The sequence below is a fragment of the Scyliorhinus canicula genome, chromosome 3 (assembly GCF_902713615.1).
Source record: "Scyliorhinus canicula chromosome 3, sScyCan1.1, whole genome shotgun sequence".
Taxonomy (NCBI): domain Eukaryota; kingdom Metazoa; phylum Chordata; class Chondrichthyes; order Carcharhiniformes; family Scyliorhinidae; genus Scyliorhinus; species Scyliorhinus canicula.
Genome location: NC_052148.1, coordinates 157,754,695 through 157,782,635, shown reverse-complemented (window position 1 = coordinate 157,782,635; position 27,941 = coordinate 157,754,695). Strand labels below are relative to the sequence as shown.

Below are 27,941 nucleotides of genomic sequence, written 5' to 3'. Positions count from 1 at the left end.
TCATGATATCCATTTTAAAGGTATTTTCCTTTAGTTTAAAGTTGTGTCCCCTTCTTCGACTCCTGCAAGTTTTATTTAAAATAACATACCAAGTTACCGTCTATCACTGTAACAATCTAATTATAAGATTACCGCATTGATGCCTCCTTTGCAGGCTGAAAATCCCATGTTTCGCACCCTCACCTGTCGTTCAACACTCACTATCACCTCCCTCGCCATTGCTCCGTAGCTGCTTCCTCTCCATTGCTCCATGGCTCTTTCGCCTCCTGCCCTCCGAGGCCAGTTCCTCTCCCTCCCTCTGAGGCCACTTCCCCTCCCACCCTCCGAGGCTGCTCCCTTCCCGCCCTCCGAGGCTGCTCCCTTCCCGCCCTCCGAGATCGCTTCCTCTCCTGCCCTCCGAGGTCGCTTCCCCTCCCACCCTCTGTGGCCATTGCTCCCTAACTCAGCTACCTGGTTACTTTCACTCTCACCTTTGCCTGGGGCTTTGAATATAGATTTTGCTGCTATTTCCAGCTCATCCAGCCAGAGAGCGCTTCTCAGTGCATTAGCTGTTGACAGGTTGACTAGCGTGCCCATCAGTGTGAAGGCCGCTTTCAAAGGAAAAGCTGGAAGGACAGCTGTTTCAAATTTAAAACATCTCGACCTACTTCGTAACCCCTGAATGTCTCTTAAACCCCAGTGTTCTGCGGAACCAAGCTTGGGAAATGCTGGTGTCCCTTATTTTCTAGTTTATTATCACCTGCATTCTTTCAAATTATGTCCTGTATATCTAAGTTTAGATCGTCAGTGAATATCAAAAAGAGCAGTGGTTCTAATGGGTGACCCCTGGGAGCACCACTGTATACCTTTTCTCCAGTCTGACAAACAACGGCTCATCTTTACTCTCTGCTTTCTGTCCCTCAGGCAATTTTCCCAGGCACTTTAGTTTAATTTTAAATTTTAATTGCTCCGTGCTAATTTGTCAAATTCCTTTTGAGAGTCCGTATACACATCAACTGATTAACTCTCATCAAGCAATTGCATCATATCAAAGCATTCAGTCAAGTTAATTGTAACAATTTTTCTTCAATAAGCCATACTGTCTTTCATTTATTTTTTACATTTACATACTTCAGTTAACCTTATCCTGGGTTATTAGCCAGGATATGACATGAAGGGAGTGGCCCCACCCACTGGCTGGTAAATTGAGGCAACCCGACTTCCATCGCTCCTGGAAGCCATAGCCGGATATTTCAGTCCTCAAGCAATTAATTGCCTACCGTTGTGGCTTGTGCCCCTATGAGGGAGGATGTCCCAACTCTAAGAGCTAATTAGAGTGCTGGCAACTCTAGGAAGCAAGTTTAAAAGTAGGACCTCAAAGGTAGTTATCTCCGGATTACTACCAGTGTCACGTGCTAGTCAGAATAGAAACAGAGGGATATATAGGATGAGTACATGGCTGAAAAGATGGTGTGAGGGGGAGGGTTTCAGATTCCTGGGGCATTGGGGGAGGTGTGCTTGCTAGAGTGGTTGGGGAGGGTATAACTTTAAACGTTAGGGTGTGGGAAACTATGTAAGGATTCAGAGAAGGGAGAATCAAGGACAAGAGAAAAAGACAGCAATGCGAATAGGAAAAGTGAGACTGAATTAGTAAAAGACACAGTAAAACATAGTAGGACCTGACAAGGAATGTTAAAAGGACTAGCCTTAAGGTTTTGTGCCTGAATGAAGAGCATTGGAAATAAAATGGATGAATTAGCTGTGCAGATAGATGTAAAGGGGTATGATGGGATTAGTTAGGATTGTGGAGACATGGCTCCAAGGTGACCAAGGATTGGAACTTGAGGGCTATTCAGTTTTTAGGAAGGGCAAACAGAAAGGAAAAGGTGGAGTTGCATTGTTGATTAAAGAAGATATTGATACAATATTGAGGAAAGATATTAACACAAATGATGTAGAATCTGTCGAGGTTGAGTTAAGAAACACCAAGAGGCAAGAAACATTCATAGGGGTGGTATACAGACCATCAAACTGTAGTGGTAATGTTGGGAATAGCAATAGAGAGGAAATCAGAGAAAGTAAGCTACCATGGAACATAAAAACTGACTGTAAAAGTTTCTATAGGTATGAAAAGAGAAAAAGGATTGATAAAAACAAATGTCAGCCACTTACAGTCAGAAGCGGGGGGGATTCATAATGGGGAACAAAGAACTGACCGAGGAAGTAAATTTGTACTTTGCTTCTGTCTTCACAAAGGAAGACATGAACAATGTACTGGAAGTTTTGAAAACACAAGTTTTAGTGAGGAGCTGAAGTATTAGTAGAGAAATGGTTTTGGGGAAATTAATGGGATTTAAGGCAGATAAATCTCCAGGGCTGATAATCTACATCCCAGAGTATTTAAGGAAGTGCCTTTGAAATAGTAGACCCATTGGTGGTCATTTTCCAAAATTCTTTGGACTCTGGAATGGTTCCTACAGGTTGGAGAGTAGCTAATATAACCCCGCTATTCGAAAGGGAGGTATAGAGAAAACAGGGAACTGTAGACCAGTGAGCCTAACGTTGGTAGGAGGGATGTTACGAGAGTCCATTACCAAGGATTTCATAGCACAGCATTTGGAAAGCAGTGGTGTATTCAGACAAAGTCAGCATGGATTTACGAAAGGTAAATCACAAATCTACTGGAATTCTTTGAAGATGTAATTGGTAGAGTTGACCAAGGAGAACCAGTGGACATGGTTTATTTAGACTTTCTGAAGGCTTTCGACAAGGTTTCACATAGCAGTTTAATATGTAAAGTTAAAGCGCATGGGATTGCAGGTAGTGTCTTGTGATGGATATCTGAGGGAACAAAATGTATTATCTCCAAATTTGCAGATGATCCAAAGTTGGGTAGGAGGGTGAGCTGTGAGAAGGATGCAGAGATGCTTCAGCCTGATTTGGACAGACTGAGTGGGGTGATGCAGTATAATGTAGATAAATATGAGGTTATCCACTTGGGTAGCAAAAAGAGGAAGGCAGATTTTTATTTGAATGGGTGTAAATTATGAGAGGTGGATACTCAGTGAGACCTTGGTGTCCTCATCAGTCGCTAAAAGTAAGCGCACAGGCACAGCAGGCAGTAAAGGCAAATGGTATGTTGGCCTTCATAGCAAGAGGATTTGAGTATAAGAATAGAGATGTTTTACTGCAATTGTATAGGGTATTGGTGAGGCCAAACCTGGAGTATTGTGTGCAGTTTTGGTGCCCTTATCTGAGGAAGGATGTTCTTGCTATGGAGAGACTGCAGCGAAGGTTTACCAGGTTGACTCCTGGATGGTGGGACTGCCATATGAGGAGAGACTACGTCAGTTAGGATTATATTCATTGGAGTTGAGAAGAGTGAGAGCGGATCTCACAGAAACTTGTAATTTTCTAACAGGATTAGACAGGGTAGATTCAGAAAGAATGTTCCCGCTGGTGGCGGAGTCCAGAACTAGAGGTTATAGTTTGAAGATATGGGGTAAACTTTTTAGAACTGAGGTGAGGAGAAATTTCTTCATCCCATAAAGTCCTCAAACAGATTATGCTCTTGCTCCGGAGTCACCACCACCCCTCCCGTTCCATCCCTAATCTACATAATCTCCCTTGGTGCTGCCTGCCGACGGAGCTGGCCCGCCAGCAATCGACTGGCCTTCTCGCCACACTCATACACAACCCCACCGCGCTCACCTCAACTACTGAACTGCCGTTCCCATGGTTATAAGATCAAACTTCGACAGCAACTCCTTCTTCTTCACCAATAGCTCTGGCTCCAGATCCTCCGCATATCTTCCATCAACTTCCAAATTCTCCTCTATCAGTTGTTGCCGCTCCTCCTATCCACCTTTGCCTTGAATGGGACTGAGATGGCGGCCATGGAGTGAGTGGTCACACACAAGGCAGCCCCTGCTCGAAGGTGTAGAACTGAGCTCTTTTTAGCAAAAATGGTAGAAATTTTGACGGGAAAGTGCAGTTGAAGGTGTTGAGAGGTTCTCCCCGTGAGTGTCTGATGGTTACCAGACCTGGCAGAAAAAGGTGATAGACCTGGCCAAGGAACTGGAAGAGACCTGTGGCACTTCAGCAATTGGAAAGATGCAGAGGGGAAAGGGTTGGCGTAAGTTGGAAAACCCCAGATGGAGCCATTAATGGCTTTTATTAGAGAAGAGTTTCGCCAATAAAGGAAGGAGATGCAGGAGTACCGATCAAAAGGGCTCGATGGAAAGGGTCGAGAAGTGCTTGCAGGCACCGGGGGTCAGAGATCCTGGAGATGGAGAAGGTGATGTCGGACCACAGTGATCTGCGGGTGGCATTGGAGGTGAATGTGGGGTTCTTGGGGACCTTTGCAAATTGCTAATATCAAAGGTGAAAGAGTAGAAGAACAGGTTGAGAAGGCAAACCTGCGTATTGCTGGCTTGCCTGAAGGTGTCGAAGTCACGAGATACATCTCGAGGATGCTGGCAGGGTGGTGGAGAGGGTACTGCACAAGGCCCCAGTAATGGACAGAGCACACAGGTCTCTGAGGCTGAAGCATAGAGTGAGGGAGACGCCGTGGGCGGTGATCTTGAGGCTCCACAAGTTTTTGGAGAAGGAAAAGATCCTGCAGTGGGCCAGAGAGAAATGGAACTGTGAATGGGAGGGAATATACCAGGACATTGGAGCTAAACTGGCGAAAATGTGTGCTGAGTTCAACAGGGCCACGGCAGTGCTCTATCGAGAGCAGATTAGGTTTGGGGTGCTGAACCTGGCAAAACTGTGGGTGACTTTTGAAGGCCAGGAGTATTATGTTAAAACCCCAGAGGAGGCCAATGACTTTATTAAAGAGCGTAAACTCGGGGAGAACTGAACTTTGATGGTAGATGGAGGAGCTGGAACAATGGAGTTCGGAGGATACCGGTGTGTGGGCGTTGGAGGGTGGGGGGTTTATTTGTTAAGGGGGTAATAAGTTTGTAAGGGGGCAACGGAACCCCCCCCCCCCCCTTGCCATCTGTGTTGGTGTTTATTTTTTCGAGGAGGTGACCTGTGATTTTGGGTGTGTTTTTGTTTGGGTGGGGGAGGTTGAGGTCCACGGGAGCCATTTACAGATCATGGAAGAGAGGGTAGGGGAAGGGGCAGGGGGTAGATGGGAGGAGCTGCCACGCTGGCAGATAATGCTGGTGAACGGATGTGAGGTGGGGGGTGAGGGATGACAGTGGGGGGGGAGGGAGGGGGTAGGGGATGCGACGTGGAAGGGTTGGAGAAGAGAGGTCATGGGCGGAGAAGGGTGCTATCTTGTGTGGGCCTAGTATAGGGTGAAATTAAAGGGGACAGAGTTGATAGGGGAGGGTGGAGGGCAGTGGAGGCGCAAACCTCCGGTAAGGCTCATAACATGGAACGTGCGGGGGCTGAATGGGCCGGTGAAGAGATCTCGGGTCTTTACGCACCTGAGGAGTCTAAAGGCGGGGGTGGTCTTTCTGCAGGAGATGTACCTCTGCTTGAGGGACCAGTTCAGGCTGAGAAAGGGATGTATGGGTCAGGTACTTCGCTCGGGGTTTGTCTCCAAGTCACGGGGAGTGGCTATTTTGCGGAGTAAAATGCTACGGTTTGTGAGTGCGAAGGAAGTGAGGGACCCAGGTGGGAGATATATAATGGTGAGCGTGGTGTTGGAGGGGACGCCGGTGGTTCTAATGAATGTATACGCACCAAAGTGCGACTACGGGAGGTTCATGAGGGAACTGCTGGGAGTGATTCCGGACTTGGCCACACATCAGTTGATTATGGGAGGGGACTTTAACAGTGCCGAAGGTGGACAGGTCGAGGCCCAGGTCAATGGGAAGGCTGCGGATGGTGAAGGAGCAGGGAGGGTTTATGGAAATGATGGGGATGGTGTGTTACTCGTTCTGGTGAGTGCGCTTTGCACTCAATTGGCTCTGTTTTATTACTTAGCTCTAGAGTTGCCAGGTATCCTTATGATACCACCACGAGGTTCAAGTTCAAGTTCAGATCAATGACTCAATACACCAATTAGTAAGGTTCAAATCAAAACATGTTTATTAATACACAGTTAATCGCTACTCATGCATACAATACTAAAAGACTAGGCTATTCCTACCACTAACAGACCAATACTTAACTGGATAAGGGAACCCGCTGGGTCAGGGAACAATGGCTTCTTGCTCTATCCTGAGTCTGCAGGCCACCTGCTGGTATGGACTAAGAGGTCAGGAGCATCTATCTCGTAGCGTGCGTTAACTGGACAAGGACACTTACTTGATGGTGCAGCAGTTGGCCAGGCCTCTCCTTCTTACGGTCAAGTTCTTCAAGAGCTGCTAAGATGTTCTGCTGGGAGGGCCGGCTAAGAGAGTGAACTGAACTTGGGACCTGTCTTTTATAGGTCCCAGGGGCTTTGCGCCTTTTTGGGCGGACCCCAAGCTTACTTCCAATCGATTGGATCCCATACCAATCGATTGGTTTGAATTCCCCAATACTGGGGCTGTTTCTCGATCGCTGGGCGGTTCTTTCTGGCTTGTTTGTCTCCTTTGTTTCGGACTCCCGTTGGCGCAGAGGAGTCTGACTTGCTATTGAGTGTCTTAAATGTAGCTAATTGTTGTAGCTATTGTTCCCGGGAATCGCTCATCAATATATATAACTGCTGGTTTCAGTGCTGTCTGCTTTCTTTGCAGGCAGGATACACAGGAAAAGTCTCCAAACTGCTTGTTTCTCTAGGATTGTCCAATTTCCCTGCTGTCTTTGTGTTTCTCCATTTTATGTGGGGAAGTGGCCAACTCAGGTGGCTACACTCCCTCCTTGTGATCCTAACGCGAAGTGTGAAGGATCACACAACTATGTTGTCTTCATTACCTGACCTCAGCGAGTTTCATGGCCGCTACACTGTCCTCAACTATGCAGGAAGATTTTACCTCACAGTTTCTAAGTGGCGCTATGTCATAAAGGGACATGCATTACCAAACAACAACTGGAACCTCTAACTGTCCTCAATAAACTACACTCACTCAAAACATCCAAGCATACTAACTTCCTAACATTACAAAACAATAGCAGCATTCATATTTCATTTCTCTGGCTTGGCAGTCAAACTCAGTTATACAATCTTTCAGAAAACACATTTCTTTATTTACAAATGAACGACAAACGAAAAAGTTCTTTATTACATTTCGAGGGGTTCAGGGGCCTGGTGGAACCCGAAAATAGGGGATCTCATCCTATATACCGGGGTACGAGAGCGGTAGGCTGTACAATGCTGCAGATTATTGCCAATGCCAAAAGTGATCCAACTACATATGAGAAGGAGTACCAGGTCATAAATTTGGTACACCAGTTTGGGGTACTGCGACTTGTTACTGGGCTCTGTGTGTTCTGTGGAAGTGAAACATTAACGGCTGGTGGAGTGGGGGTAAGGGGGTTCGCGTCCGCGCGCAACCACATGGATCCTATGATCCATATCACAAGGGTTGAAGATGTCTTCTTCATCTTCCTCTTCTCTTCTGTTCTCTTCTTTTCTGTTCCTTTGATCCCTCCTTGGAACGTCTGAAAATCTATGGGATCAAGCATAGTGTCTTAGTATTTTGCTTAATACATTGAACGTTAGCATGTCTGTCCTCTTGTGCCAAGTTTCCCTTTATGATTTGTCACTCTCTGTGACTCCCTCATTTTTTTTTCTTTTCAAAACGAATTTTAGGACCAGACATATTCTCAAATACTGTACCACTGCGAGCCGTCTCACAGGCTTTGCGTTTTACCATCTGATGTACCATCGATTGCACGCGAGGCGAGTGATTTACCAAAGTCTGGCTTTAATTGACTAGAACACAGCTCTGCGATCGTCTACAGTGGAAAGGGACGATCGTCAGGCGTCTGAGCATTTATACCTCGTTAATAGAGGCGTGGTTAACTCAGCCTCTCGGCCAATCGGTCGAGAGGCACATGACCGACCAGGGCCAATGGTAAGCCGCCGTTCTGGCCCAATGGCAGACGAGCATGCAGATCATATCACCACATTCACCCCTTACGGAGAAGGACGGCGGGGGGGGGGGGTGTGAACGAGACCCCGGGGCCGGGGGGGGGAGAACTGGTGCTATGAGTAGCCGTCGGGAGAATAATTTTCTCTCCGTACCCTTATCGAATTTGGGGGCTTCCCACTGGCCCAGACATAACGATATTTACAAAAAGAAAGTCCATGGGGCTGTAGAACTCTAGAAGGATTCGATCAGTCTTTTGGTGGTCCTTGACGTCCTGGCCGAGCGCCGTAGTGGAGGAGTTGTCGTCGGATCGGCTGATGGTCCTGCTGATGTCCTGGAGTCCGGGAACGATAGACTTCGAGTAGTCTCCGTCACCTGAGCTGGCCGCGGAGACGCCATGGATGAGGGATGGGGAAGCTGAGTGGGGTGCTGGGGTGAAAAAGGGGAGGGGGGGGGTCTGTGGTGGGGGGGGGGGGGGGGGGGCGCACGCCGGCGGGTGCCAGGTCCCGGAGGGAGACCGTGTCCTGCCGACCATCGGGGTACTCCACATACGCGTACTGCGGGTTAGCGTGGAGTAACTGGACTCGTTCAACCAACGGGTCAGACTTGTGCACCCGCACATGCTTCCGGAGCAAGATGGGCCCGGGGGTGACCAGCCACGTCGGGAGAGGGGATCCGGAGGACGACTTCCTGGGGAAAACAAGAAGACGCTCATGAGGTGTCTGATTACATAGAACATAGAACAGTACAACACAGAACAGGCCCTTCGGCCCTCGATGTTGTGCCGAGCAATGATCACCCTACTTAAACCCACGTAACCCTTATACCCGTAACCCAACAATCCCCCCATTAACCTTACACTACGGGCAATTTAGCATGGCCAATCCACCTAACCCGCACATCTTTGGACTGTGGGAGGAAACCGGAGCACCCGGAGGAAACCCAAGCACACACGGGGAGGACGTGCAGACTCCACACAGACAGTGACCCAGCCGGGAATCGAACCTGGGACCCTGGAGCTGTGAAGCATTGATGCTAACCACCATGCTACCGTGAGGCCCCAAATTAGTTGCAGTACAGAGGAGTGAGCGGATAGAGTGCAGTGCATCGGGGAGCACCTCTTGCCATCGGGAAATAGGGAGATTTCTAGACCGGAGGGCCAGTAGTATGGTCTTCCAGATGGTACTATTCTCCCGCTCGACCTGTCCATTACCCCGAGGGTTATAGCTGGTCGTCCTGCTAGAGGCGATGCCCCTGTCGAGCAGGAATTGACGCAGCTCGTCGCTCATAAATGAGGACCCCCGATCGCTGTGTATGTACGCGGGGTAGCCGAACAGTGAGAAGATGGAGAGTAGGGCCTTAATGACGGTCGATGTGGTCATGTCGGGACAGGGAATGGCGAAGGGGAAGCGGGAGTGTTCGTCGATAACCGCCAGGAAGTAAATGTTGCGGTTGTTAGAGGGAAGGGGCCCCTTGAAGTCAATGCTAAGACGTTCGAAGGGGCGGGATGCTTTGATCAGGTGTGCGCGCTCAGGGCGGTAGAAGTGCGGTTTGCACTCGGCGCAGATGTGGCAGTCACGGGTTACTGACCTGACTTCCTCGATGGAGTAGGGCAGGTTGCGGGCCTTAATGAAGTGGTGTAGGCGGGTCACCCCTGGATGGCAGAGGTCTGCGTGGAGGTGGCGGAGGCGGTCTATCTGCGCGCTGGCGCAGGTACCGCGGGACAGGGCATCAGGAGGCTCATTGAGCTTCCCAGGATGATACAAGATATCATAGTTGTACGTGGACAACTCGATCCGCCACCGTAAAATCTTGCCATTTTTGATCTTGCCCCTTTGTGCATTATCAAACATGAAGGCTACTGACCGTTGGTCTGTGAGGAGGGTAAACCTCCTGCCGGCCAAATAGTGCCTCCAATGTCGCACGGCTTCGACTATGGCCTGGGCTTCCTTTTCCACAGAGGGGTGGCGGAATTCGGAAGCCTGGAGAGTTCTGGAGAAGAAGGCCACGGGTCTGCCCGCTTGGTTCATGGTGGCTGCCAGAGCTACTTCTGACGCGTCGCTCTCGACCTGGAAGGGGAGGGCCTCGTCGATGGCGCGCATCGTGGCCTTTGCGATGTCCGCTTTGATGTGGCTAAAGGCCTGGCAGGCCTCCGTCGACGGCGGGAAGGTCGTGGTTTGCATGAGGGGACGGGCCTTGTCCGCATAGTTGGGAACCCATTGGGCGTAGTATGCGAAAAACCCCAGGCAGCGTTTGAGGGATTTGGGGGTATTGGGGAGAGGGAGTTCCATCAGGGGGCGCATGCGTTCGGGGTCGGGGCCTATCACTCCGTTACGCACTACGTAGCCAAGGATGGCTAGGCGGTCGGTGCTGAACACACATTTATCCTTATTGTACGTGAGGTTAAGGAGTTTTGCGGTTTGGAGGAATTTCTGGAGGTTGGCGTCATGGTCCTGCTGGTCGTGGCCGCAGATGGTGACATTATCAAGATACGGGAAGGTAGCCTGTAATCCGTACTTGTCGACCATTCGGTCCATCGCCCGTTGGAAGACGGAGACACCATTTGTGACACCAAACGGAACCCTAAGGAAGTGGTAGAGGCGCCCGTCAGCCTCGAACGCGGTGTACAGTAGGTCACTCATGCGGATGGGGAGCTGGTGGTAAGCGGACTTAAGGTCCACAGTTGAGAAGACCTTGTATGTCGCGATCTCGTTTACCATGGTAGAAATACGGGGAAGAGGATACGCGTCCAGTTGCGTAAACCGATTGATGGTTTGGCTATAATCGATGACCATCCGGTTTTTCTCCCCCGTCCGGACCACCAGCACTTGGGCTCGCCAGGGACTGTTGCTGGCCTCGATGACCCCTTCCGTCAGCAACCTCTGGACCTCGGACCTGATGAAGGATCGGTCCTGGGCGCTGTACCGTCTGCTCCGTGTGGCGACGGGTTTGCAATCGGGGGTGAGGTTAGCAAACAGGGAGGGAGGGTCCACTTTGAGGGACGCGAGGCTGCAGACAGTGAGGGGGGGTATAGGGCCGCCGAATTGAAAGGTCAAGCTCTGCAGGTTGCACTGGAAGTCCAGTCCTAGGAGTGCCGGTGCGCAGAGTCAGGGAGGACAAGGAATTTATAATTTTTAAAAACCTTCCCTTGGATCGTGAGGTCCGCGATGCAGCACCCGGTGATGTGGACGGAGTGCGAACCTGAGGCTAAACCGATTTTGCGTGTTACGGGATGGACAGGGATCGCGCAGCGTCTTACCGTGTCAGGGTGAACGAAGCTTTCCGTGCTCCCGGAGTCCAGCAGGCAGTCCGTCTCGTGGCCGTTGAGGTGGATCAGCGTAGTCGTTTTGGCGTGCGTGGATGAGACTGGTCGAGTTGAACGGCCGTGAGCCGTGGAGAAAATCAGTCGTCGCCGTCCGAGTCGATGCTGGAGGGACCTTGCGTGGCAGATCTGGAAGTCGGTGGTCAGGGTCCACATGTGAGGTCTGTTCCCCAAGATGGCGGCGCCCAGTATCCGCACGTGGGGTCGGGGCCCCAAGATGGCGGCGCCCAGGACCCGCACGTGTGGTCGGCGCCCCAAGATGGCAGCGCCCAGGACGCCCTCGTGGCCGCTGGTGGCGGAGCTAGCGTTGCCGGCGCTGCGAGCTGATGAGGTGAGGCGCGCAGGCCGGCTCCAGGAGGCGAGCCGGGTGCATCAGCTGTGGGGACGCGCAGGCCGGCTCCAGGAGGCGAGCCGGGTGCATCAGCTGTGGGGACGCGCAGGCCGGCTCCAGGAGGCAAGCCGGGTGCATCAGCTGTGGGGATGCGCAGGCCGGCTCCAGGAGGCGAGCCGGGTGTAGCAGCTGTGGGGACGCGCAGGCCGGCTCCAGGAGGCGAGCCGGGTGCATCAGCTGTGGGGACGCGCAGGCCAGCTCCAGGAGGCGAGCCGGGTGCATCAGCTGTGGGGACGCGCAGGCCGGCTCCAGGAGGCGAGGCGGGTGTAGCAGCTGCGGGGACGCGCAGGCCGGCTCCAGGAGGCGAGCCGGGTGCATCAGCTGCGGGGACGCGCAGGCCGGCTCCAGGAGGCGAGCCGGGTGCATCAGCTGCGGGGACGCGCAGGCCGGCTCCAGGAGGTGAGTAACATGCATCAGCTGTGGGGACGCGCAGGCCGGCTCCAGGAGGCGAGCCGGGTTCATCAGCTGTGGGGATGCGCAGGCCGGCTCCAGGACGCCGGTTAGGTGTAGCAGCTGTGGGGACGTGCAGGCCGGCTCCAGGACGCCGGTTAGGTGTAGCAGCTGTGGGAGGAGGTAAGGCGCGCAGGCCGGGGGCGGGGGGAGCAGAGTCGCGCTGCGGGCAGGAAGGGACCGGGAGGGCCCAGAGAGGCGAGCCGGTCGGGCGCCAGGGCCCGGGGGCGGGGGGGAGAAACGTGCGGGGCAGGCTGGCAGAGGCCTGGAGGGGCCAGGGAGGTGCGCTTGTCGGCCGGCGGGGCGCGAGTCGGGAGCAGCTGGAGGGGCCCTGGGGGGGAGAGAGAGGCACACAGGCCGTTCGCAGAGGCCTGGGGGAGGGGGGGAGAGTGCTGTGCAGCTTCCAGAAGCGCTGCAGCCAGCGTTTTGGCCTGGCGGACCGTGGAGTAGTGGCCCTTCTTCCCGCAGCTCTTACAGAGGGCGGAGCGGGTGGGCAGCGCGAGCGAGGGTGTTTAGCGTACCCGCAAAAGTAGCAGCGGGGCCCCGCGGATTTATCGGGGCGCCCCACGGCACAAGCCTGAGGGAGGCCGGGAGCGGCGGGTGGCTGGTGGGAAGCGTGCCAGGAGGCGGCCTGGCCAGGGTCATAGGTGCGAGCGCTTAGATCTGTGACCTCCAGGGAGGCGGAGAGAGTCAGCGTCTCCGTTAAACTGAGTTCGTCTCTTTCCAGCATCCGCTGGCGGATCACGGGAGACAGCATCCCAGCCACGTAAGCGTCTCTGATGAGTAGCTCCATGTGCTCTGCAGCGGACACCGCTACACAGGCGCAGCCTCTCCCCAGGGCATAGAGGGCCCGGGCGTATTGGTCTAGAGACTCACCGGGGACCTGCGTTCTGGTGGCCAGCAGATGTCGAGCGAATACCCTGTTGATCGGTTTGATGAATTGTCCTTTTAGCTTTTGTATAGCGTCATCATAATCCGTTTCCTCTTTGATTATTGCGTAAGCGTCAATACCCACGCTGGAGTGGAGGACGTGCAGCTTCTGTGCCCCGGTGGGGGGCTGGTGTAGATGCTAGGAACCCTTCGAGGCAAGTCAGCCAGAGTTTGAAAAGTTCTGCAGAGTTCGGAGTTTGCGGGCTGATGCGGAGGCATTCGGGCTTGATGCAGAACTCCATCTTCAAAGTCGTAGTCAATTAAATTGATGTACCATCAATTGCACGCGAGGCGAGTGATTTACCAAAGTCTGGCTTTAATTGACTAGAACACAGCTCTGCGATCGTCTACAGTGGAAAGGGACGATCGTCAGGCGTCTGAGCATTTATACCTCGTTAATAGAGGCGTGGTTAACTCAGCCTCTCGGCCAATCGGTCGAGAGGCACATGACCGACCAGGGCCAATGGTAAGCCGCCGTTCTGGCCCAATGGCAGACGAGTATGCAGATCATATCACCACACCATCCCAATGTTCCTGGATGTAAATAGTATGGGGAGTTGGCAACCAAAGGTTTACCTCAAAACAAAACAAAACAAAATCAAACTTTTCAACCAAGAGTGCCAAAATGAGTTGTGACTGGGCCGTGACTGGTAAGATTTGGATGGAATCCCTGGGTAGGGCATGCTGTGCTGTACCCGAGCTTAGCTGACCGGAGGGGGGTCCTCAGACAGGGCAGGGACCACTGCCGTTACTCCACTGTCTGAGTGACCTGACAAGAACGGGCAAGAGTGTATTCATCGTGGGGGTTGCTGTAATGGTTCTACCTTCGAACCAGAAGAGCAGTTATGAACGTGGCTCTGGTAAGTTCCCAGAGGTTCCTGCTGATAAGAGTACCCTCAGATCAGAGGAGCAGTTATGAACGGTGGTCGGGCAAGCTCTCAGTGGTTCTCAGCTGACAAGCGTGCCGGCAAGTTCTCAAAGGTAACGGCGGACAAATGGGGCATTTGTCCGCAGAGCCGCTGTTCCTGGAAAAAAACATACAATCACAAACAAACAAACATGCAACACAGAACGTGCAGGTTCCATCAGAAAAGGGACACTGTTTCTCTCTCAAGCGGTTCCTCTTTTTACATCATCTGGACACCTCAGTTATCAGTTTCTGCGAACAGGGTCGCAAAGGGGTTCTGGTTTTGGGAGTCTGGTTTTTGGCGGAGTCCAAAGTCAATGGGCGGAGTCGAGGTCGAGTCTGTGGAGGCGCTGGTCTGGGAGGGGGAGAGTGGAAATGCGACTCCTGTGGGCGGGTGTGCTGCGTCAAGCATGACGTGGTGTGCGTGGTTAGACTGCGAGCCATATGCCTTGAGCTGGTTTATATGAAACCACGCAGTCTTCCCGTTTGGATACTTTATTTTATAAACCGAGGGGCTAACTTTGTCTGCAATGGAATATGGACCCGAATATTTTGGTGACAGAAATGTGCTGGGGTTGTAGACAGACAGCATGACCTGCTGTCCTACCTGAAACTCAGTCGCATGTACTGTCCTATCGAAACAGGCCTTGCTCTGTTTCTTTCTGGTCCCTAACTTTACCGCGGCACGGGGGCAATGGTCCAATAAAATCAATTTGGAGGTACGTCCAGGGGCCGTTAACAAGGCTAAGTTGTGCTTTCCTTGCGTATCTGTCCGGATTATTCTGGGCACAGATAAGGTAATTCTCAATGTAGTGAGTGATATCCTCCTTTAAACTCGGCCACCAACAGAGCTGTCTGAGGTGGGCAGTAGTGGGGTCTATTCTCTGGTGTCCATGACCATCATGGAATAAACAAATGAGCTGATTCCTATCCTGTTCAGGAACCACATACAGAGTGTCTTTTAAAACTACACCCTCATGGGTGGTCAGTGCTTTTCTGAATCTATCGAAAGGGGCTGGGTACTTTCCTTTGAAATGAAATGAAATGAAAATCGCTTATTGTCACGAGTAGGCTTCGATGAAGTTACTGTGAAAAGCCCCTAGTCGCCACATTCCGGCGCCTGTCCAGGGAGGCTGGTACGGGAATCGAACCGTGCTGCTGGCCTGCTTGATAAGCCAGTGATTTAGCCTTGTGAGCTAAACCAGCCCCTTCACCCTTCATCCTTTCACAATCTCCCTGAGATTGCTATCCTGTTTTTGGGCCTGGACTAAATCCTCAATGTTAGGACTCAAGGGCAGCACGGTAGCATGGTGGTTAGCATAAATGCTTCACAGCTCCAGGGTCCCAGGTTCGATTCCCGGCTGGGTCACTGTCTGTGCGGAGTCTGCACGTCCTCCCCGTGTGTGCGTGGGTTTCCTCCGGGTGCTCCGGTTTCCTCCCACATTCCAAAGATGTGCGGGTTAGGTGGATTGGCAATGCTAAATTGCCCGTAGTGTCCTAAAAAGTAAGGTTGGGGGGGGCGGTTGTTGGGTTATGGGTATCGGGTGGATACATGGGTTTGAGTGGGGTGATCATTGCTCGGCACAACATTGAGGGCCGAAGGGCTTGTTCTGTGCTGTACTGTTCTATGTTCTATGTTAGTCTGTGAGACCTGTACTGCACTAACTGATGCGCTTTCGGGGGGAATCCAGAAATGTCCGTGCCTGGAACCTGCTTTTGCCAATGCGTCGGCTTTCACGTTCCCAGGTGGGGAGGAGCGGTGATGACTTCTAACCTTAATTATGCCAAAAATCCTATCCTTTGCCTTTTCTAGAATATGTCGGAGTAATGGGGCTGATGGGAGGGGCTTACCGTCTGCGGAAACAAAACCTCGTGTCTTCCACAGGGGTAGGAACTCAGTTAAACTGTTACAGACGTAGAGACTATCTGGACTTCCAGTGGCGGCGATGACGTAGGAAGCCGCATATTTGGGAGCTCCCGATTCAAACGGACTTTTTGGCTCTTTTTTGAGCCCAAAACGGAATTTTTTTCGACGTCTCCCGGTGGGAGAAGGTGTGCTGATCAACTTTCTCCACATTTCATGACTCGAACTCGGAGTGGAAAGGGGTAAAAAACGGCAGCAGCTCCCCAGAAAAACAGGGGAAGGATTCCAAGATGGCGGCCGGCGGAGCACCAGAGGAGTGGAAGCTGTGGACCCAGGAGCAGCAAGCTGCTCTCCTGCGCTGTTTTGCAGATTTCAAGGCTGAGGTACTGAGCTCTCTGCAGGAAACGAATAAAAAGCTCTCGGAGATTCAGACGACCCAGGGTGCTGCCATCCTGGCACTGCAGGCGCAGGCCACCGAACGAGAGGAGGAGGCCATGGTCCTCGTGAGTAAGTTGGAGGGGCACGAGGCACTCCACAAGAAGTGGTAAGACCATTCGAGGAACTTGATCACCGCATGAGGCGGAAGAATCTGAGGATCTTGGGCCTTGCGGAGGGGCTGGAGGGGTTGGATCTGACAACCTACGTGGCCACGATGCTGAACTCGCTAGTGGGGGCAGGATTTTTCCATCTGCCCCTGGAGCTGGAGGGAGCTCACAGAGTACTGGCCAGGAGGCCTAAGGAGAACGAACCCCCGCATGCGGTGCTGGTGAGGTTCCACCGGTTCAGTGATCGGGAGTGTGTGCTGCGCTGGGCCAAGAAGGTGAAAAGCAGCAATTGGGAGAATGAGGTAGTACGGATCTACCAGGATTGGAGTGCGGAGGTGGCTGAGCGGTGGTCCGGGTTTAATCGGACGAAGGAGGTGCTCTACAAGAAGATAAAGTTTGGAATGTTGCAGCCTGCGTGCCTGTGGGTAACTTATTTGGGCCGGCATTGTTATTTTGATTCCCCGGAGGAGGCGTGGGCCTTCGTGCGGACGGAGAAACTGGACTCGAATTAGGGGTTGGGGGTTGCGGGGTTGGTTGTAATGTTTTTTTTTATAAATGTTTTTTTATTCAGTTTTCATGTTTTATATTGAACAAATTACAAATTGTTAGAGAGAGAGAGAAAAAAACAAAAACACGCAACAATTAACATATATATTTACAGTGGTTTTGGGCCTTAGCTAGCCATCAAACCCCCATAACGAACCCGTAGCCCCCCCCCCCCCCCCCCCCCCCCCCCCCCCCCGGCTACCTTCCCCCGATTCCCGTCCATTTTCCCCCGATTCTTGGCCACCCGGCTATTCTTCCTTTTGTACTTTGGCCACAAACAGGTCCCGGAACAGTTGCATGAATGGCTCCCACGTTCTGTGGAAGCCGTCGTCCGACCCTCGGATGGCGAATTTGATTTTCTCCATTTGGAGAGATTCCGAGAGGTCGGACAGCCAGTCTGCAGCTCTGGGCGGTGCTGCTGACCGCCAGCCAAACAGGATTCTACGGCGGGCGATCAGGGAGGCAAAGGCAACGGCATCCACCCTCCTCCCCAGGAATAGATCTGGCTGGTCTGAAACCCCGAAGACCGCCACTATCGGGCATGGCTCCACCCCCACCCCCACCACTTTGGACATAGCCTCGAAGAAGGCTGTCCAGTACTCCACAAGTCTGGGGCAAGACCAGAACATGTGGACGTGGTTGGCCGGGCCTCTTTGGCACCGTTCGCATCTGTCCTCCACCTCCGGGAAGAACCTGCTCATACGGTTTCTTGTTAAGTGGGCTCTATGTACCACTTTTAGTTGCGTCAGGCTGAGCCTTGCGCATGTGGAGGTGGAGTTGACCCAATGTAGTGCTTCGCTCCAGAGTCCCCACCTTATCTCCATCCCCAGGTCGCCCTCCCATTTCCTTCTTGTTGCGTCCAGTACGGTGTCGTCCCTTTCTACCAGTCGGTCATACAAGTCGCTACAGTTCCCTTTCGCTAGGATACTTGCGTCCAGTAGGTCTTCCAGTAGTGTCTGTCGTGGCGGTTGTGGGTACGTCCTTGTCTCCTTTCGTAGGAAGTTTTTGAGCTGGAGGTACCGTAGCTCATTCCCCCAGCTAGCCTAAATTTCTCTGTCAGTTCGTCCAGTGTTGCGATCCTGCCGTCCGTGTATAGGTCCCTGACTGTCAGTGTCCCCTCGTCCTGCCTCCACCTTTTGAAGGTGGTGTCAGTCAGTGCTGGTGTGAACCTATGGTTGTTGCAGATGGGAGCCTTGTCCGACATTTTGGTCAGGCCAAATTGCTGCCGCAGTTGGTTCCAGGATTGGAGGGTGGCTGTCACCACTGGGCTGCTGGACTGTTTTTTGGGTGGGGATGGGAGTGCTGCCGTGGCGAGGGCCCGGAGGGAGGTCCCCATGCAGGAGGCCTCCTCCGCACGCACCCACTCGGCTTCTGGCTCCTGGATCCATCCCCTTACTCGCTCGGCTGTTGCCGCCCAGTGGTAGAATTGTAGATTCGGGAGGGCATGCCCCCCCCGGATTTTGTTTTTTGTAGGACCTTCTTTGGGATCCTAGCATTTTTACCCCCCCCCCCATACGAACGCCATGATAAGTTTGTCCAGCACTTTGAAGAAGGCCTTGGGGATGTAGATCGGAATGGATCTAAACAGGAAGAGGAACCTGGGCAGTACGTTCATTTTGATCGTCTGGACTCTCCCCGCAAGGGAGAGTGGGAGTGTGTTCCATCTTTGCAGGTCCTTTTTTACTTCCTCCGTCAGGCTGGTGAGGTACCTGGATCCCCAGGTAGCGGAATTTATGTCGGGCTTGTTTGAACGGCAGCCCCTTTAGTGCTGCCCCCCCCCCCCCTTGCTGGTGTACTGGGAAGATCTCGCTTTTGCTCATGTTGAGTTTGTAGCCCGAGAAGGCTCCAAACTCTTTCAAGAGCGCGATGATTCCGTCCATGCTGCTTTGTGGGTCCGAGATGTAGAGGAGCAGCTCATCTGCATAGAGTGAGACTCTGTGCTCTCTGCCTCCCCTTCGGATCCCCCTCCAATTTTTTGCTGCCCTGAGCGCGATTGCTAGCGGTTCGATTGCTAGTGCGAACAGCAGCGGGGACAGTGGGCATCCTTGTCTGGTGCCCCGTGCAGCTGGAAGTATTGGGAGTTGGTATTGTTGGTCAGTACACTCGCCATGGGAGCATTGTATAGGAGCTTTACCCAAGCGGTGAACCCTGTTCCAAGCCCGAACCGCTCCAGTACCTCCATGAGGTATTTCCATTCGACTCTGTCGAAGGCCTTTTCTGCGTCCAGGGAGACGATCACCTCTTGTGCTTTCTCCCCGGAGGGGGTCATTATCACGTTCAGCAGGCGCCTGATGTTCGAGGTGAGCTGTCTACCTTTGACGAAGCCCGTCTGATCCTCTGTGACCACCTCAGGTACACAGTCTTCTAGCCTTTTGGCTAGGACTTTGGCCAGTATTTTGGCGTCTGCATTCAGCAGAGATATGGGTCTGTATGACCCACATTCCGTTGGGTCTTTGTCTTTCTTAGGTATCAGTGAGATTGAGGCCTGTGCTAACGTGGGTGGCAGTGTGCCCCGAGCTAGCGAGTCTGTGAACATCTCCCGCAGGTGCGGGGCCAGCGCTGTCGCAAAGTTTTTGTAGAAACTTTGCGAGTTTGTCCCGTCCGGTCCCGGTACCTTCCCCGTCTGCTTGGAGCTAATGCTGTCCATGATCTCTCCCAGTGCTAGTGGTGCTTCCAGGTCCCGTTTCCTGCCCTCCCCCACGACTGGTATGTCCAGTCCATCAAGGAACCGGTTCATCCCAGCCTTCCCCGTTGGGGGCTCTGAGGTGTACAGCTCTTGGTAGAAGGCCTTGAAGGTTTTGTTAATCCTCTCTGGTTCTGTTTCCAACGTGCCTCTGGTACCCCTGATTTGCGCAATTTCTCTGGTGGCTGCCTGCTTTCTCAGCTGGTGTGCCAACAGGCGGCTGGCTTTGTCTCCGTGTTCGTCCAGGGTCCCGCGCGCCTGGCGGAGTTGGTGCACTGCTTTCCTGGTGGAGAGCAGGTCGAAGTTCCTTTGTAGTTCTTTTCTCTCTGCCAGGAGCTCTACGGTCGGGGCCTCGGAGTATTTAAGGTCTACCTCCAGTATGGAGTCGACCAGCTTCTGCCCAGCCACCCTTTCCTCCCTATCTCTTTGCGCTTTGAAGGCAATGATTTCCCCTCTTAGTACGGCCTTAAGCGCTTCCCAGAACGTGGAGGATGATACCTCCCCGTTTTGGTTGTTGTTGTAATGTTTTATTGCTGGTTTCTGCAGTTGCTGTGTTCTCTTTTTCTATACTTTTGTAATTTTGATATGGTTATTTATTGGGGTGCTGTTCTGTTTTTTGTTGGGGGGCATTGTCTGAGTTTTGTATCTTGCGGGGCGGGGGGTTGGGGGGGTTTGTTGTATTCTATGACGGGTTGGGGGTATGGAGTGGGGCTGGTATCTGGGAACTGCGTCAGAAGGGTGTGGTGGGGCAGTGCAAAAGCGCGGGCTTTCCTCTGGTTTCCTGCGCTGCGGGGCTGGGGGGTGGAGACTATGACAAGGGGGAGGGGCCTTAACGGGTTCTTTCCCGTGCTGGAGGAGGGACAGGAGGGGGGATGATCCCACTTTGGGAGGGGTCGGGTTTTGGTGGGAATTTCCGGGGTCAGCAGGAGTTAGCTGACCCACGGAAGTACAATGGAGGACGATTCGCGGCTGGGAGGGTTCCTAGCCTGGGTGGAGAGGGGGGGGGGGGGGGTGGGGGGTGGGGGGGAATACTGGGTTGCTGCTGGCAGGGTCAGGAAGGAGCTGGTGTGGGCCAGGGGGACAAAGGTGAGGTGTTGTCGCTGTGGGGACTGGGTCGGGCGGGGGGTGCTGGCCTGGGGCGGTCAGTCGACGGGCTATGGCTAGTCGACAGGGGAGGGGGAGGCGGGACGCCCTCTGATCCGGTTGGTCACCTGGAATGCGAGAGGATTGAATGGGCCGGTAAAGCGTTCGAGGGTTCTTGCTCATCTGAGGGGGCTGAAGGGAGATGTGGCAATGCTTCAGGAGACCCACCTGAAGGTGGCGGACCAGGTCCGTCTGAGGAAGGGGTGGGTGGGGCAGGTTTTCCACTCTGGGTTGGATGTGCAGAACCGGGGAGTGGCGATTCTGGTGGGGAAAAATGTGTAATTTGAGGCTTCATAGGTGGTGGCGGATAAGGGGGGTAGGTATTTCATGGTTAGGGGCAGGCTACAAGGAGAGAAGGTACTGGCAAGTGTGTATGCCCCAAATTGGGATGATGCGGGCTTTATGAGGCGTATGCTGGGACTGGTCCCAGATCTAGGGGCGGGAGGTCTGATTATGGGGGGACTTCAATACGGTGTTGGATCCTTCACTGGATCGGTCCAGTTCAAGGACGGGTAGGAGGCCGGCAGCGGCCAAGGTACTGAGAGGGTTTATGGACCAGATGGGAGGGGTGGACCCATGGAGGTTTGTGAGGCCGAGGGCACGGGAGTACTCTTTCTTCTCCCACGTACATAGGGTTTATTCCCGGATAGACTTTTTCATGGTGAGTAGGGGACTGATTCTGAGAGTGGAGGAGGCCGAATATTCGGCCATTGCAATCTCCGACCACGCTCCGCATTGGATGGTGTTGGATATGGGGGAGGTGCAGGACCAGCGCCCGTTGTGGCGGTTGGATGTGGGGTTGTTGGCGGAGGAGGAGTTGTGTAGGAGGGTCCGGGCAAGTATTGAGAGGTACCTCGAGGTGAATGATACGGGGAGGTCCAGGTGGGTATAGTCTGGGAAGCCCTGAAGGCAGTGATTCGTGGGGAGCTGATATCCATCCGGGCACACAGAGAGAGGAGTGAGAGGGATAGACTGGTGAGGAAGATGCTGGAGGTAGATAGGAGGGACGTGGAGGCACCAGAGGAGGGACTGTTGGGGGAGAGGCGCAGCCTACAGGCTAAATTTGATTTGCTGACCACTAGAAACGCGGGGGCACAGTGGAGGAAGGCACAAGGGGCAGTGTACGAGCATGGTTAAAAGGCGAGTAGGATGCTGGCTCATCAGCTCCGCAAGCGGGATGCGGCTAGGGAAATTGCTGCAGTGAGAGGCAAGAGTGGGAATGTGGTGCGGAAGGGGGTAGAGGTGAATGAGGTCTTCAAGGACTTTTACGGGGAGCTGTACCGGTCGGAGCCAACGGGGGAGAGGAGGGGAATGGAGAAGTTTCTCGACGGGCTATCTTTCCCGAAGGTGCAGGAGGAACAGGTGGAGGGGTTGGGGGCGCCGATTGAGTTGGAGGAGCTGGTTAAGGGGATCGGGCAGATGCAGTCAGGGAAGGCGCCGGGGCCGGATGGGTTCCCGGTGGAGTTTTATAAAAAGTTTGTGGACCTAGTGGGCCTCTTGCTGGTGCGGACACTTAATGAGGCGTGGGAAGAGGAGACTCTGCCCCCGACGATGTCGCAGGCGCTGATTTTGTTAATCTTAAAGAGGGACAAGGACCCCAGCAGTGTGGTTCATACCGGCCCATATCTCTCCTTAAAGTGGATGCCAAGGTGCTGGCAAAAATCCTGGCCACCAGGATAGAGGACTGTGTGCCAGGGGTTGTACACGAGGACCAGACAGGTTTTGTGAAGGGAAGGCAGCTGAACACGAATGTGCGGAGGTTGTTGAATGTCATCATGATGCCGGCGATTGAGGGGGAGGCTGAGATAGTGGTGGCGCTGGATGCGGAGAAGGCCTTCGATAGAATGGAGTGGGTGTACTTATGGGAGGTGTTGGGGAGGTTTGGATTTGGTGAAGGGTTTATTAGATGGGTGAGGCTGCTATATGAGGCCCTGATGGCTTGTGTGGCCACGAATGGGAGGAGGTCGGAGTACTTCCGGCTTTATCGAGGGACCAGGCAGGGTTGCCCCCTGTCCCCCTTGTTGTTTGCATTGGCAATCGAGCCGCTGGCGATGGCGTTGAGGGATTCAGGGAGGTGGAGGGGTTTGGTGCGAGGTGGGGAGGAACATAGGGTGTCGTTGTATGCCGATGACCTGTTACTGTATGTGGCGGACCCGGTGGGAGGGATGCCGGGGGGTGATGGAGCTGCTAGCTGAGTTTGGGACCTTTTCAGGCTATAAACTAAATCTAGGCAAGAGTGAGGTGTTTGTGGTGCACCCTGGGGACCAGGAGGAAGGAATTGGTAGGCTCCCGTTTAGGAGGGCAGGGGAGAGTTTTAGGTACCTGGGGGTGCAGGTGGCCAGGGACTAGGGGACTCTTCACAAGCATAATTTCACCAGGCTTGTGGATCAGATGGAGGAGGAGTTCAAGAGGTGGGACATGCTGCCATTATCGTTGGCGGGGAGGGTGCAGTCCGTCAAAATGACGGTGCTTCCAAAGTTCTTGTTCCTCTTTCAGTGCCTGTCCATCTTCATCCCCAGGGCTTTCTTTAGGAGGGTGACTAGTAGTATTTTGAGCTTTGTGTAGGCACATGGGACTCCGAGAGTGAAGAGGGGTTTCCTGGAGCGAGGGAGGGATAGAGGCGGGCTGGCGACGCCCAACCTTTTGGGATACTATCGGGCGGCCAATATGTCAATGGTGCGTAAATGGGTGATGGGGGGGGGGGGGGGAGGGGTGTGGAAAAGAATGGAGACAGCGTCTTGCAGAGGTACGAGCCTGGGTGCCTTGGTAACGGCGCCGTTGCCGCTTTCTCCTAAGAGGTATACCACGAGCCCGGTGGTGGCGGCGACCCTAAGAATCTGGAGACAGTGGAGACGACATAGGGGGGAAACAGGGGGCTCGATGGAGGCTCCATTAGGTGGAAATCATCGGTTCATCCTGGGGAACACTGATGGGGGATTTAGGGGGTGGCATAGGGTGGACATCAGTAAACTGAGGGACCTGTTTATTGGCGGGAGGTTTGCGAGCCTGGGGGAACTGGAAGATAAATTTGGGCTCCCCCAAGGGAACATGTTCAGATACTTACAGGTAAAGGTGTTTGTTAGGCGACAGGTGGAGGAATTCCCTTTGCTGCCCTCGCGGGAGGCGATGGACAGAGTGCTATCGGGGGTGTGGGTCGGAGAGGGGACGGTGTCTGACATTTATAAGGTAATGCAGGAGGTGGAGGAGTCGTCAGTGGAGGAGCTGAAGGCTAAATGGGAGGGGGAACTTGGGGAGCAGATAGAGGTTGAGACTTGGGCAGATGCCTTGGAGAGAGTCAACTCTTCCTCTTCATGTACGAGGCTTAGTCTCATCCAATTCAAGGTGCTGCACCGGGCCCACATGTTTGGGACTAGGATGAGTAGGTTCTTTGGGGGTGAGGACAGGTGCACCAGGTGTTCGGGGAGTCCAGCGAATCATGCCCATATGTTCTGGGCATGCCCGGTACAGGAAGAATTCTGGAAGGGGGTGGCGGAGACGGTGTCTAGGGTGGTTGGATCCAGGGTCAAACCATGATGGGGACTCGCGATTTTTGGAGTTGCGGTGGAGCCGGGAGTGCAGGAGGCGAAAGAGGCCGGTGTCCTGGCCTTTGCGTCCCTAGTAGCCCGGCGGAGGATCTTGATGCAGTGGAAAGATGCGAGGCCCCCAAGTGTGGAGACCTGGATCAATGACATGGCGGGATTTATAAAATTGGAGAGGGTCAAATTTGCCCTGAGAGGATCAATGCAAGGGTTCTATAAATGATGGCAGCCTTTTCTGGACTTCCTGGCTCAAAGATAGTCATTTTGGTCAATAGCAGCAGCAACCCGGGGGCGGGGGGGGGGAGAGAGGGGGGAAGAGGGGTGGGTGGGGGGGAAGAGGGGGGGATGGGGGTGAAGAGGGAGGGGTTGGGGGGAAGAGGGGTGGAGAGAGAGGTGGGGGGAGAGAGGGGGAAGAGGGGGGGGAAGGCGGGTGTTCCTTATTATTGTTTCTTTTTTTTTAAGGGTATGTAACTTAACATTGTGTTAATTTAAGTTGTTAATATGTTTTGTCGTTCATTGAGGATGGGCGAATGTTTATGATTGCTATCATTATTGTTATTGTTGGTATTTCATCACGGTTTGTTGTTGTTGTATAAATACAAAATTTTTCAATAAAAATTATTTAAAAAAAAAAAATAGGGACTATCTGAATATATGTCTGCCGGGCTGGGGAACAAATCTGGGTGGTCGACTATGTAAGCAATGGCCGCGAGCTCTGCTACCTGTGCGCCTAAGTGACATGGTAGCTGCAATGCAATCGCTTCAAGGGCACGGCCCTGCGCGTCCTCCACGTAAATACCGCATCCTGTAATGCATTTCCCATTTAAAACTGTGGATGAACCATCCACATAAATCCTCAAAGGTGCACACGTGTCTGTGTGCTGGGGACTCTGGGGTGAACTTCCTATCTTCCTGGGGGGTGTCTTTGCGATAAAGGGTCCTTTATTGTGAAGTGGGGCTATGATCTCACACACATGGGGTGTTCCTGGGTACTGGAGGTTGTCTGCTAAAAATGTGTGTGTCTTTGTCCGTTTCACAGTGATGTCCCGTCTCTGCAAAAGAAGGGTCCATCTAGCTGCTCTGATGTGACTAACTGAACCGTCCTTCAGTCGTCCGTCTAATAGAAGCTGTGTGGGTGTGTGTTCGGTCAGAATCGTGATGGGGTTCAGTCCGGTTATGTAAGAGAAATACTGCACTGCCCAGAAAACTGTGAGCAGGTGCCTCTCGCAGGCTGAAAATCTTTGCTCTACTGGGGCTAAAAGTCTGGAGGCATAAGCCACTGGTCTCAACTGTTCGTGCCGTTCCCGAAGGAGCACGGCTGAAAGGGTCCGATCTGTACTTGCTACTTCAATAGCATAGGGGGAAAGTAGGTCTGGAACTTGGAGTGCGGGGGCTGCAATAAGGGCTCCCTTTAGTGTGTCCACAACATCCGTATGCTGCGGAAGCCATTCCCAGGTGGCTCCTTTCTGTAGGAGGTCTGAGAGTGGGGCTGCCTTGGTCGCGAAACCGTCAATGTGGTTCCGACAATACCCAACCAGTCCTAAAAACGACCGGAGGGCTGAAACATTCTGGGGAAGGAAAAATTTAGTAATCGAGTCAATCCTTTTGTGCTCAATCTCGCGTTTGCCGTGCGTGATAATCGTACCCAAATATATCACTTTACTATCCAAAATTTGGGCCTTTTTGGGGTTCACTTTACAGTCAATTGTCTGTAGTAGTTCCAGGAGTTCAGACAGAAGCGTGATGTGCTCTGCCTTGGTGTCTGTCTGCAGTAATAGGTTGTCCACATACTGGACCAGACATTCAGGGCGAGAGAATTTAGACAAACCATTTGTCAGCTGTTGGTGGAAAATGGAGGGGGAGTTGCGGAATCCTTGTGGAAGGCATGTCCACGTGTACTGCTGTCCTTTAAATGTGAAGGCAAATTTGTACTGGCACGCCTTTGCCAATGGAATGGACCAGAAGCCGTTACTGATATCCAAAACCGTAAAGTACTTTGAGTTGAGTCCCTGTTTGAGCATGGTCTCGGAACTTGTGGCTACTGTGGGGGCTACTGCGGGGGTGACTTTATTGAGTTCCCGATAATCGATGGTCAGTCGCCATGATCCATCGGGCTTTCTCACTGGCCAAATTGGGGCATTATTAGTAGAAGCTACTGATCTAAGTACGCCCTGCTCTAATAAGCTGTTGATAACTTTTGCGATTTCTCCCTCTGCCTCTTGGGGAAATCCATATTGCCGTTGGGGTCTAGGGTCAGGTCCTGTAATTTGAACCGGTCCAGACATTCTGCCGCAGTCGTGCCTGTGACTGGCAAATGCTGATCTGTTCTTTTGCAAAACTGCCCTAACCTGTTTGTCCGTGCTGACCGTGGTCGGATCAAAACAATACTCTCTGACTGCGCTAATCCTGTTTGCATACTCACCTACTGTGAGCATTGCGGGGGCTCTTTCTGACCTTGCCATTCGCCAGACACACTGATTGACTGGGTTGAACGACAGGTTGTGTGTATTCATGAAATCTATGCCTAGTATGTGTTCTGCTGTGTGGGGCAAATCTACTAAAACAATGGGCTGTTTGGTGGTAATGGTCCCTAGCTGAATGGGTACAGGGGCTGTAATGTGTCCCTGCTGTGAGTGGCCTGTAAAGCCGCTGAGGGTGATTGTGACTGTAGTGGGCCACGTGTCCTTTTGATACATATTGGAGGAATTTATGGTCGTGCGGGACCCTCCTGTGTCCCAGAGTAATTCTATGGGCTGTCCCCGTATCTTTGCTGTGACTACCGGTCATCCGGACGTATCCCAAAGGGTGTCACAGACCCAAACGGGTGAGCCCGAACACCGTCAGTCCGTGCCTTTCATGTCTTCTTGGTCTGAACGGGTGCCGACACTATGTAGGCTTTGTCCTATTTCTGTTCAGTGTGCTTGTCTGTTGGCCTCTCTGTGATTTCTGCGGGGCGTTGCACTCTCGTGCAAAATGTCCTAACTGACCACAGTTGTAACATTCCTGTGGCTTCTGCGGGGGGTTGTTCTTTCCTTCATTCACCCGGGCGGGGTTTTGGTGCGCTCTGACTGCCTGAATATCAGCCTCTGCCTGCTGATCTTTGGGTTTCCTAACTGCGGTTTTACTATAGACGGATTGCTCCCAAGCGCGGGACAACCTTTTTTTGGTACCCATTTCTCATTGTGAGCGTCTTCTGATGGGTCATAATTCACGCACGCTTTCTTTTTTTTTTATAAATTTAGATTACCCAATTATTTTTTCCAATTAAGGGGCAATTTAGCATGGCCAATCCACCTACTCTACACATTTTTGGGTTGTGGGGGCGAAACCCACGCAGACACGGGGAGAATGTGCAAACTCCACACGTACAGTGACCCAGAGCCGGGATCGAACCTGGGACCTCAGTGCCGTGAGGCGGTTGTGCTAACCACTAGGCCACCGTGCTGCCCTCACGCACGCTTTCTGTCCTGCCTCTGTGGCATGGGAGATAAGGGTGCGGGTCCATTTGGCCATGTTGTCTGGGGACAAATGGGCGCAATGTAAGTTTCCAAACACTGCTGTGAAATGGATCCACAGCCTTCCTGCAAACGCTGTGTGGTGCTCGGTTTTCTTTTGCCTGCACTTGTTCAGGCCTTCTACGGGGTCACATCTATTATATCCGTTCGC

General features: G+C 52.9%; 1 protein-coding gene across 1 annotated transcript in view; it reads left to right on the top strand.

The window, feature by feature from the left end:
• Positions 1 to 27,941, top strand: part of LOC119963046 — a 125,581-nt gene that overhangs the window by 21,943 nt on the left and 75,697 nt on the right. The gene's annotated exons all lie outside the window — the stretch shown is intronic.